This window comes from Mesoplodon mirus, assembly GCF_964341445.2.
Source record: "Mesoplodon mirus genome assembly, chromosome: 16".
NCBI lineage: Eukaryota > Metazoa > Chordata > Mammalia > Artiodactyla > Ziphiidae > Mesoplodon > Mesoplodon mirus.
In genome coordinates this window covers 16,928,335-16,937,686 of record NC_138992.1, presented here as the reverse complement: position 1 = coordinate 16,937,686, position 9,352 = coordinate 16,928,335, and the positions used below count along the sequence as shown (strand labels likewise).

Here is a 9,352-nt window from a genome sequence, read left to right as displayed (position 1 = left end):
ATTTAACTATATGACATTCTGGAAAAAAGCACAAGTATGGAGACAATAAAAAAATCAGTGGTTGCCAGGGGTTGGGGGCCCGGGAGGGATGAATAGACAGAGCACAGAGGATTTTTAGGGCAGTGTAACTATTCTATACAATACTATGATACTATAATGGTAGATACATGCCATTTTGTATTAGTAAAAATGCATAGAATGTAAACACCATAAGCATATTCTAATATAACCTGTGGATTTGGGTTATAATGATGTGTAGGCTCATTGATTATAACAAATATACCACTCCAGTGTGAAATGTTGATGGCAGGGTAGGGTGTATGTGGGAGAGGGGAGCAGGGGACATAATAGAAACTCTGTACTTTCCATTCAATTTTGCTGTGAGGGCTTCCCTGGTGGCGCAGTGGTTGAGAGTCCGCCTGCCGATGCAGGGGACGCGGGTTCGTGTCCCGGTCTGGGAAGATCCCACATGCCGCGGAGCGGCTGGGCTCGTGAGCCATGGCTGCTGAGCCTGCACGTCCGGAGCCTGTGCTCCGCAACGGGAGAGGCCACAGCAGTGAGAGGCCCGCCTACGGCAAAAAAAAAAAAAAAAAAAAAAAAAAAAAAATTTGCTGTGAACTTAAAATTGCTCTAAAAAATAAGTTCTGTTAAAAAAAATTAAGCATAGAAAGATAAAGGAAAGGTATAGGAATGTTTCCCCACTCTGGGCACAGCATTTGGGAAAGAATAGCTACCATCCATTGAAAAGGAATGCAAAAGGAATTTGGCAAACAAAAGACATAAGGAAAAACAGGTTCTGGTAAGATCTCTAATTAAGTGGTAAATATGGTCACTTGAAGGAGTATATTTTCACTGAGGTGGTCTACTAATTGAGCAAAAGACTTAATTTTGAATGTTTTCTTAAATATCAAGCCAATACCCCAAGGTATCTTTAGCTTCTCTTCCATTCTCGAGCCAGGTACATGGCATCCTCCAAATGGAGGCTAAAGACTGAGCTGCTTGATTTTTCACAGCGACTGAGTAACAGGCTTTCTGCAAGGGTGGATTGATTTCTGGGTCACTTTCCCCACAGGCTTAGAGTAATCCCTTGCACACAGTAGAGACACAATTAATAATTTTTTAAAGTGTAATATAAATTTATTCTGTGACATTTTCCTCATTGAAGATTTTTTAAAATAGATTAAAATAATCAGTGTTTCATAAAAAATAAATACATCAGAGGAATTTAGTTAACACCTCTAACATAGATGGCTTGACTCTGACTATCCACTTTTGTTTTCATGTCAAACATCATTTTTAAAAAAGTAATATAAAAATGATAGATTGCTGCATTCTACATGTCCTGTGTCTCAAACATTTTAAATCAACTTCCAGTTTTTTTTCTCAACTCTGTATGTTAATGGCATTTGCTCCTGTTTTTAAATGGGAAGAGTATCCATTTTTTTTAACAGAGATATTTAGGTCTTCTTTTTCTGATTCTTCAAGAAAATGCTTCATGCCAAGTTTGAATAGTAATTGAGGGTCTGGTCCAGAAAGCAGTAGGCAATTACAGAGAGCCAGTGGTATGCATCTATCAAAGTGCTCAGCTCAATTTCCATGAGAAGGGTGTGTGCATAACCATTCTGGAAACTTGGGATGACCATGGAGGCTACCTGCAAATTTCATCTGCTGCTGAAACACTGGACTGGCTCTGACATCCACACAGACTTTGCAGCAAACTATAGTCCAATTTTGTCAACTTCAGCCTCTAATATTCTACTGTTCGGTCAATCAAACATATACTCTTGCAATGCAGACTTTCTCAAAACTGCCAAACTATCTCAAGGATAAATGGCTCAAATCACTGTGTGAAAAATCAAACCTAAGAAATCCAATAAATCAATCAAGTTGGTCTTTTATTGCAGCCTGCCCAAGTACTGCATGTTCTATTTCATAGCCCAGAAGGAAGAAAAGTTGATGAATATCAGTTACACTATGTAAAAGCTCAGTGAAGATAAACATTTGTCCATTTGGAATCACAAAGGAAGTGCTGGCTCAGCACATATACTAAAATTGGAATCACAAAGGCATTTATCTGGGGAATCAACCACATGAATAATCTCAGAGATCCCTAGGATATCTTTACTGTGCTCAGTTAGATGATAAACCACTTCTTGTCCTTAACAGTGGTATTGGGTGTTTTTCTTTTTCTTTATTCTTATTTTATTGGCGTATAGTTGATTTACAATGTTATGTTAATTTCTGCTATACAGCAAAGTGATTCAGTTATATATACATATTATTTTTCATATTCTTGTCTTTTATGGTTTATCACGGGATACTGAATATATTTCCCTGTGCTATACAGTAGGACCTCGTTGTTTATAAATCCTATATATACTAGTTTGCATCTGCTAATTCGAAATGCCAAGGGGGAAGGGTGTGAGGGAGGGAAAGATTGGGATTTGGGACATCTTTCTTAGTTAGCATATCATTTTAAAATTCTTCCATCCATGTTTCATGTTCCAGTACTGATAAAATTCTGAAATGTTCTTTTCCCTATTATAGTAGCTTGCTCTTTTCTATGACTGGACTTACCTCCAGCTGAGTAAAATAAAACAACTGCAAGTAGCAATCCAAGTAATAAATTCTAATTTTTGTCTTCCTTATACTTTCTTTAGATAGTTCTTTCTGATTAGGAGGAAGTATTTGCCACCATTTCCTTATTTCCCTGAATACTTACAATGATTACAAGTAGTTTCCGCACTCGTTTAAGAATTATCAATGAGAGGAATCGGACAAGTTGAAACTGTGACATGTGGAAACTCCTGATGTCTCTTATGGGAGAACAATTTGGAGGACACAATATTGAAAGAACAGGGATGGACACAACTTCTTTTATCAGTAGGCTTGAAAAAGAGTCATTCTATGAAGTAATTTTTGTGTAGTCATCCAAATTCCCTTAGTTTTGGTACTCTAGAGGCATTCTGTTCTTTTGTTATTGAAAATCCTATGGAAATAAAAGTTTCCAAGCAGAAAAGTCAACTTATCACACTGATTTATTCCCAGGCCCTGATACTGACTTACTATATGGTTCATTTGCACTAAATGGCAGTCTGGTGAGGTTACAGCTAGTGTGTTACATTTTCTCCAGTTGGTCAGCGAATTAAATCAGAAGAAAACACAATTTCTACTAGCAGACTACAATCCACAGATGAAGCGTTTCTTTCTTTTGCTTGATTTATCCTAACAGTGGCAAAAGTGATGAGTCCCTCAAATTAGTGACTGTGTTTGTTTATTTGCTTTTCTGAGCGAGTTAGTAAGCTTTGCAGTTGTCTGTATCTTTTTCTCCCTTACTGTAAACTCAATGAAAGAAAGGATTTTGGCTTGATTCCCATTAGAACACCAACACCAGACACAATACCTGCAAATAATAGATGCTCAGTCAATATGTTGAAGGAAAAGAAAGAATGTATGAACAAGCAAAGCTGTTTTTTTTTTTTTTTTTTTGCAAATCTGCTTCTTGAACACTCATTAGAGCACTATGGTATAGTCAATTAGCCTTGAACTAGAAATCAAATACTCAGATTCAAGGCACTATTCCATCCGTTTTTATTATCTATCCTTTCATAAATCTTGAAAGCTCTGAGACTCAATTTCCCTACTTGAAAAATGAGTAGAAATCAATCTGAACAGCTAATTCTACTAAGACCTGGAGACTCTATCTACATAAAGCCAATGAAAGCACTGTGAGTTTTAAGCTGCTGTATAAATGTGTGATCAGACATGGCGTGTCACACTGACATCAATCAGGGAAATAATTTACAAAGTGAGTGGGAAGTGTCAGGAGGTGGAGAATGCTTAATTTGCCAGACTTCTTAGGGCAGTATGGTATATAGTAGGAAAAAACATTTGATAAGTTACAGGAGCTGTAAGTGCAAGCCCTTACCACTCCCATTCATGTTCCACTTTCAAATAATGCCCAATAAAACTTTCTTGTAAGAAGAAGTTCTCCACTGGACTTCCCTGGTGGCACAGTGGTTAAGAATCCGCCTGCCAATGCAGGGGACACAGGTTAAAGCCCTGGTCCAGGATCCTGCCGCGGAGCAACTAAGCCCATGTGCCACAACTACTGAGCCTGTGCTCTAGAGCCCGTGAGCCACAACTACTGAGCCCGCATGCCACAACTACTGAAGCCTGTGCACCTAGAGCTCGTGCTCTGCAACAAGAGAAGCCACCGCAATGAGAAGACAGCACACCGCAACAAAGAACAGCCCTGCTCATCACAACTAAAGAAAGCCCACATGCAGCAATGAAGAGCCAACACAGCCAAAAATAAATAAATTAATTAATTTAAAAAAAAAAGAAGAAGAAGGTCTCCACTTAATTGCAGATCTTTCAAATATAGAGTGCAGTATAAGTATGGAGCCAGAGGTATGTTGCTTGAGGCACAGAGGGTGAATTTTTTTCTACAACTTTCCCTAGAAATTAATCAAAGAGACAAAATTTTATTTCTTTAAAGTAAAACTTTGAGATGATGGCTGTCTACCAAAGATGCCAAATCAAAAGGCTGCCTGGGATGTACACATATTGTAATTGTCCAACCTCATATATAATCATGTCAGAATCATATTGGACGATATCAGACCTAAAGAAAATCTCATCTTTGTTCCATAAAGTCAGAATATATTAATGTAGGTGAGACCAAGCTCAATCTTCTTAGCCAAAAAGTTAATCTCACATAGTAATGTGGAGACAAACCCGGAGTCAAAATCCAGTATTCTACCTCATGCTGTACGAAATGTTTTACAAGTGATTATATTTTAAGTATTGATTCAAAAGCATTGAACAGGTCAGTTCTTTGTACCATGTTTTTCCATTCCTTTTTTCCAAATGGATGGCCTACATTTAAACTAGGCCAATGAAAACTGGTAACAGCTTGCTAATGGATGTCAGAATCTTAGCTCATTTTATTCAAGTGTCCCTTCATTTATTCCTTAATTCATCAAACATGTATTAGATGCCTAAATGGTCCAAGCATCTGGAGTTGCATAGGGAATTACAGTAAATACAAACAAACATTGGGTGTATGTGTGATCTGAAATGTTTACTAGTTACGGTCTGAGATAAGAAACATGCCAATAAGTAAAACATTTGGCTCTTGGGCTAATTTCCAAGACAAGTTCGAAAAAATGTCTATTTTCTGTGTTCCTTCTTCACAACTGTGTTGAATCTGGAATATAAAGCCACTAGAGATTTAACCACAGTATTTCATTTCTCTTATACAAATTCAATAGAATACTGACATTCAAATTATGCCTACTCTCATCTTGATACATTTCCAAGATTACCTGAAAATTTTAAAACAGTTTGAAACAGACTCTCCAGTACATTAGTTCATTCATTCAGCAAACATTTACAATACCCATTATGTGTCTGGCACAGTGTATAAGTACTGGGGGGTTAAAACACAAATGAGACTGCTCCAGAAGAACTCCTTATTTGTAAAAAATATGGCTAACCTAATTTAGAATTTACTATATGACTACAAAGATAAAATTGGGAGGATGTTTTGAAATACATTTCTATGGCTATGAAAAATTTGTCCAAGATCTTTGGCCCTCCTTACAATTTTCCTCCCTAGCAGCTTATTTTCTAATAAGTTTTCTACCTTTCCCCTTCTCCTTCTCCTTTCTCTTCCCCTTCCCTCTCCCTTTCCTCTTCCTCCTCTTCTTCTCCTCTCCTTCTTCTTTTTCTGCTTCTTTTTCTTCTCCTCCTCCTTGTCCTTCTCTTCTTCCTTCTTCTTTTCTTTTTTTAATGGATGACCCTCTATGTCTATGACTATATATGAACTGGACCTTCATCTGACTGAGTAGATTTAGATCTATGTTTCCAGAATTCTTTGGAGCTTTTCATGGAGACTCCTTGGGGATGACTAATCCAGTGGCATTCCAGGCTCACTTTCTTCGCCTGATCTCTGGCAGGTTCACAAAGAACTGCTATTTAAATTGGGGCTTTGAGAAAGATTTCATTTGAAAAAAAAGGGTTCTTAGATATCTTTAAATTTTAAAGTCACTCTCTTTCTTGTCTAATTTTCATCTTTGGAGGATAAACTGAGGCAAACAGAGGAGAAGTGGTAGTATCAATACTATATAGCTACCTAGAGAGAACTATATTTGAACATGGGTCTTTCATTCTCAGATGCTGAGCCCTTTAGGTTATTCCAGGCAACAGTTCTCCTCTGCCACATTGCCCACTGCAGAGGTAGAAATCTCTGTCTGGACTTGTAAAGACAAGAGTGTCACCATGTGCTGCGTGTTTCCCCTCAGGTGTAGACTTAACTACCTCTTAACTTCCTTTTAGCTTTAATCAGGAACACTCTGTCCATAATTTTCAAAATGTAATTCAATTTAGAAGACATGAACTATGAATTTACTAAATTGACTATGCTAGTCTTGTAAACACTAGGTTAAAATATATATATCATCCTTGAAAAGGAGTTTCTTATCAACTTCTTTAGGGATTGGGGACACAGACATGCATACATCTTCAGTGAAACCAGATCTATATTAGTGTCTTGTTGTTATGAGTTGAATTGTGTCCCTCAAAAGACACGCTGAAGTTCTAACCACCAGTACCTCATAAAGTGGCCTTATTTGGAAATAAGGTGATTGCAGATGTGACTTATAAATTAAAGTGAGGTCATACAGGAATAGGGTGGGGCACTAATCCAACATGATTGGTATCCTTATAAGAAGATGGCCATGTGAAGACACAGAGATACAGGGAGAACACTGTGTGAAGATGGAGGCAGAGATTGGAGTGATGCACCTATAGTCCAAAGAATACAAAAGACTGCCAGCTATCATTAGAAGCTAGGAGAACGTCATGGACTAGATTTTCCCTCAGAGTCCTCAGAAGAAACCAAACCTAATCTTGACTCTCAAATTTCAGACTTCTAGCCTCCAGAACTGTTAAACAATAAACTATTGTTTTAAGCCACCCAGTTTGTGGTATTTTGTTATGGCAGCCACAGGAAACTTATACACATGCTCAAAGTTCACAGATGAGGAAGCCGTTATCAACTTTGCCATGTGTCTGGCACTCTGCTGGGAGAGGCTGACATTTGAGTTGGGCACTCAGGAGGAAGTCGGAGTCGGCCAGAGAGAAAAGGGAGCATGTGTGTTTATAGAACAGAAGAAAGCAGGAGCAAAGGACAGGATTTGGAAAGGTCTTGGTGTTTGAGTAATGCTGAGTAGCTCTGTATAGCTTCAGTGTGGAACATAAGTTGCTTGGTGCTTGGGCAAAGACTGATGCAATGCCCTTTTGCAACAAGAGAGTTTACTTAAATCAAGAAAAACTTCAAGTTTTGGAATCACTGTGTGTTTTTGTCTCTGTGTGTGTGTGTGTGTGTGTGTGTGTGTATGAGTTTAAATATGTACTTATCCCCAGATGGTTTTTCTTTCTTTCTTTTAATTTCTTTTTAATTATGGCAGCTATTCTCCAAACATGTTTTTGTTTATCTCAAACTAAGTATACAGTTTCAACATATGGAGCATATTTTGTTTTACTTCAGTTTATCTTAAGAAATCAGCTTTCCTAACTCTTGTTGGCAGTGAACCCAAATGATTTCTTACTTTTTCTTTCCCTCTCTACTTTCTCCTTTTTTCTTTTCTCTCAGTTACAATTTATCTCGATCTCCCTCACTCTCACTTTCTCTCCATTCCTCTCTCCCTCCTTTTGTCCCTTCTTTCCTTTTTTCCTTCCTTCCTCCCTGCTACCTTTCCTCCTTCCTTTCTCCCTTCTTTCTCTTCCTTTTCCTTCTGGGAGGTCACAAAAGATTTCCCATGTTGATGAACCAACTCATTTAGTGGCAGAAACCAATAGTTCCTTGGCTTGTGGACATTTAATCAGCCTAGAAAATACATAAACTGGAACTAATGTTAATAAACAAGTCAGGGATAGTATTTGCACTTTCATTTATAATATTATGAACCTGGCATTCTAGTCTGTTCATAATCTGAGCCCAAACTATTTTATCACCCTTAGTTTTGTAGCTTTTTTTTTTTTTTTTTTTTTTTTTTGGCTGTGTTGGGTCTTCGTTTCTGTGCAAGGGCTTTCCCTAGTTGCGGTGAGTGGGGACCATTCTTCATTGTGGTGCACGGGCCTCTCACTATCGCGGCCTCTCTTTTTTGCGGAGCACAAGCTCCAGACGCGTAGGCTCAGTAGTTGTGGCTCACCGGCCCAGTTGCTCCGAGGCATGTGGGATCTTCCCAGACCAGGGCTCGAACCCATATCCCCTGCATTGGCAGGCAGATTCTCAACCACTGCGCCACCAGGGAAGCCCTCACCCTTAGTTTTGCATGATGTGTTTTCAGACCTCAGTGTATTTGGATCTCCTGTTCTTCTTTATCTTAGGAAGCTTATTTTCATCCTCTCAGCCTACTGCACTCCACTTACCCTTCAAGATCCAGCTCAAATATCCCTCCCTTTAAACACATTTTATGATGCTCACTGGCAGAATTAATCTTTTTCTCCCCTGGATTCTTCTAGAGCTTTGTTCAATCCTCTATTTGCTTTATTATGATTGGTATTTATTTTCATACATGTCTCCTCCATTAAACTGAGGTCAAAAATGGCTTCTCATTGTCGCAAAATCTGCTATGTCCAATAGGCACAAAGCACTTCATAAATTCTCACTGAAGACATGTTTGACTGGGAAGAGATTGCTATCCTCATACAAGAAGCAAAAAGCTTGTCTTTAATATCCATGCAACTCTTCCTTAAAATCATTTGCAAACTTCCCAATGTGAAGGGCACTAGAAATGTCAGAAACTGGGCATTTGAAGAGAAAGCCACTTAGAAAACTGAGTATAATATTGATAAGGAAAAATAAAATAAAATAAAATATTGATAGTGGAACTTATCCTTTCTTGGTGTGTATATTCATGTAGCAGAAACTGGGCATTCTAGTGGACTTCAAATACAGTGTAGGAGCTCAGTGATATATTCATGAGTGTTTCTGCAGTGTCACTAGAAGAAAAAGTTTTACCACTCATACCAACCCTGAAATCAGTTACACTATGCTGAGATAGTTTACGAGTGCAACTGTGCTGTAAGTAACTCATGAGGTCTGCCAGAAGAATGAAAGTAGAAGTAGGGGCACATGTGTCATGTATACTTAATGTCTGTACTCCCCAAAAACAGAGCCTATGTCTTTCTTCTTAAAACCCCCAGCACATTACTTGACACATTGAATATGATCTACAAAGGGCTTTTGAATGAATGAATGAAGATTGTCTAACCTGATACATAGCAGGAATGCAAAGTCACAATCTTCATGGTTGCAGCTCTATAATTCCTGCATCTGTCC

The 9,352-nt window shown here is 38.3% G+C and overlaps 1 pseudogene across 1 annotated transcript in view; it reads right to left on the bottom strand.

Annotated features, from left to right (window-relative positions):
• Positions 1-1,358: 1,358 nt before the first annotated feature.
• Positions 1,359-9,352, bottom strand: part of LOC309791973 (metalloendopeptidase OMA1, mitochondrial-like) — a 43,321-nt pseudogene continuing 35,327 nt past the window's right edge. The window contains exons 2-3 of the transcript in view: positions 2,436-3,180; positions 1,359-2,158 (exon numbers count right to left, since the gene is read on the bottom strand). The product of the transcript in view is annotated as a metalloendopeptidase OMA1, mitochondrial-like (transcript). The remainder of the gene's footprint in view (positions 2,159-2,435; positions 3,181-9,352) is intronic.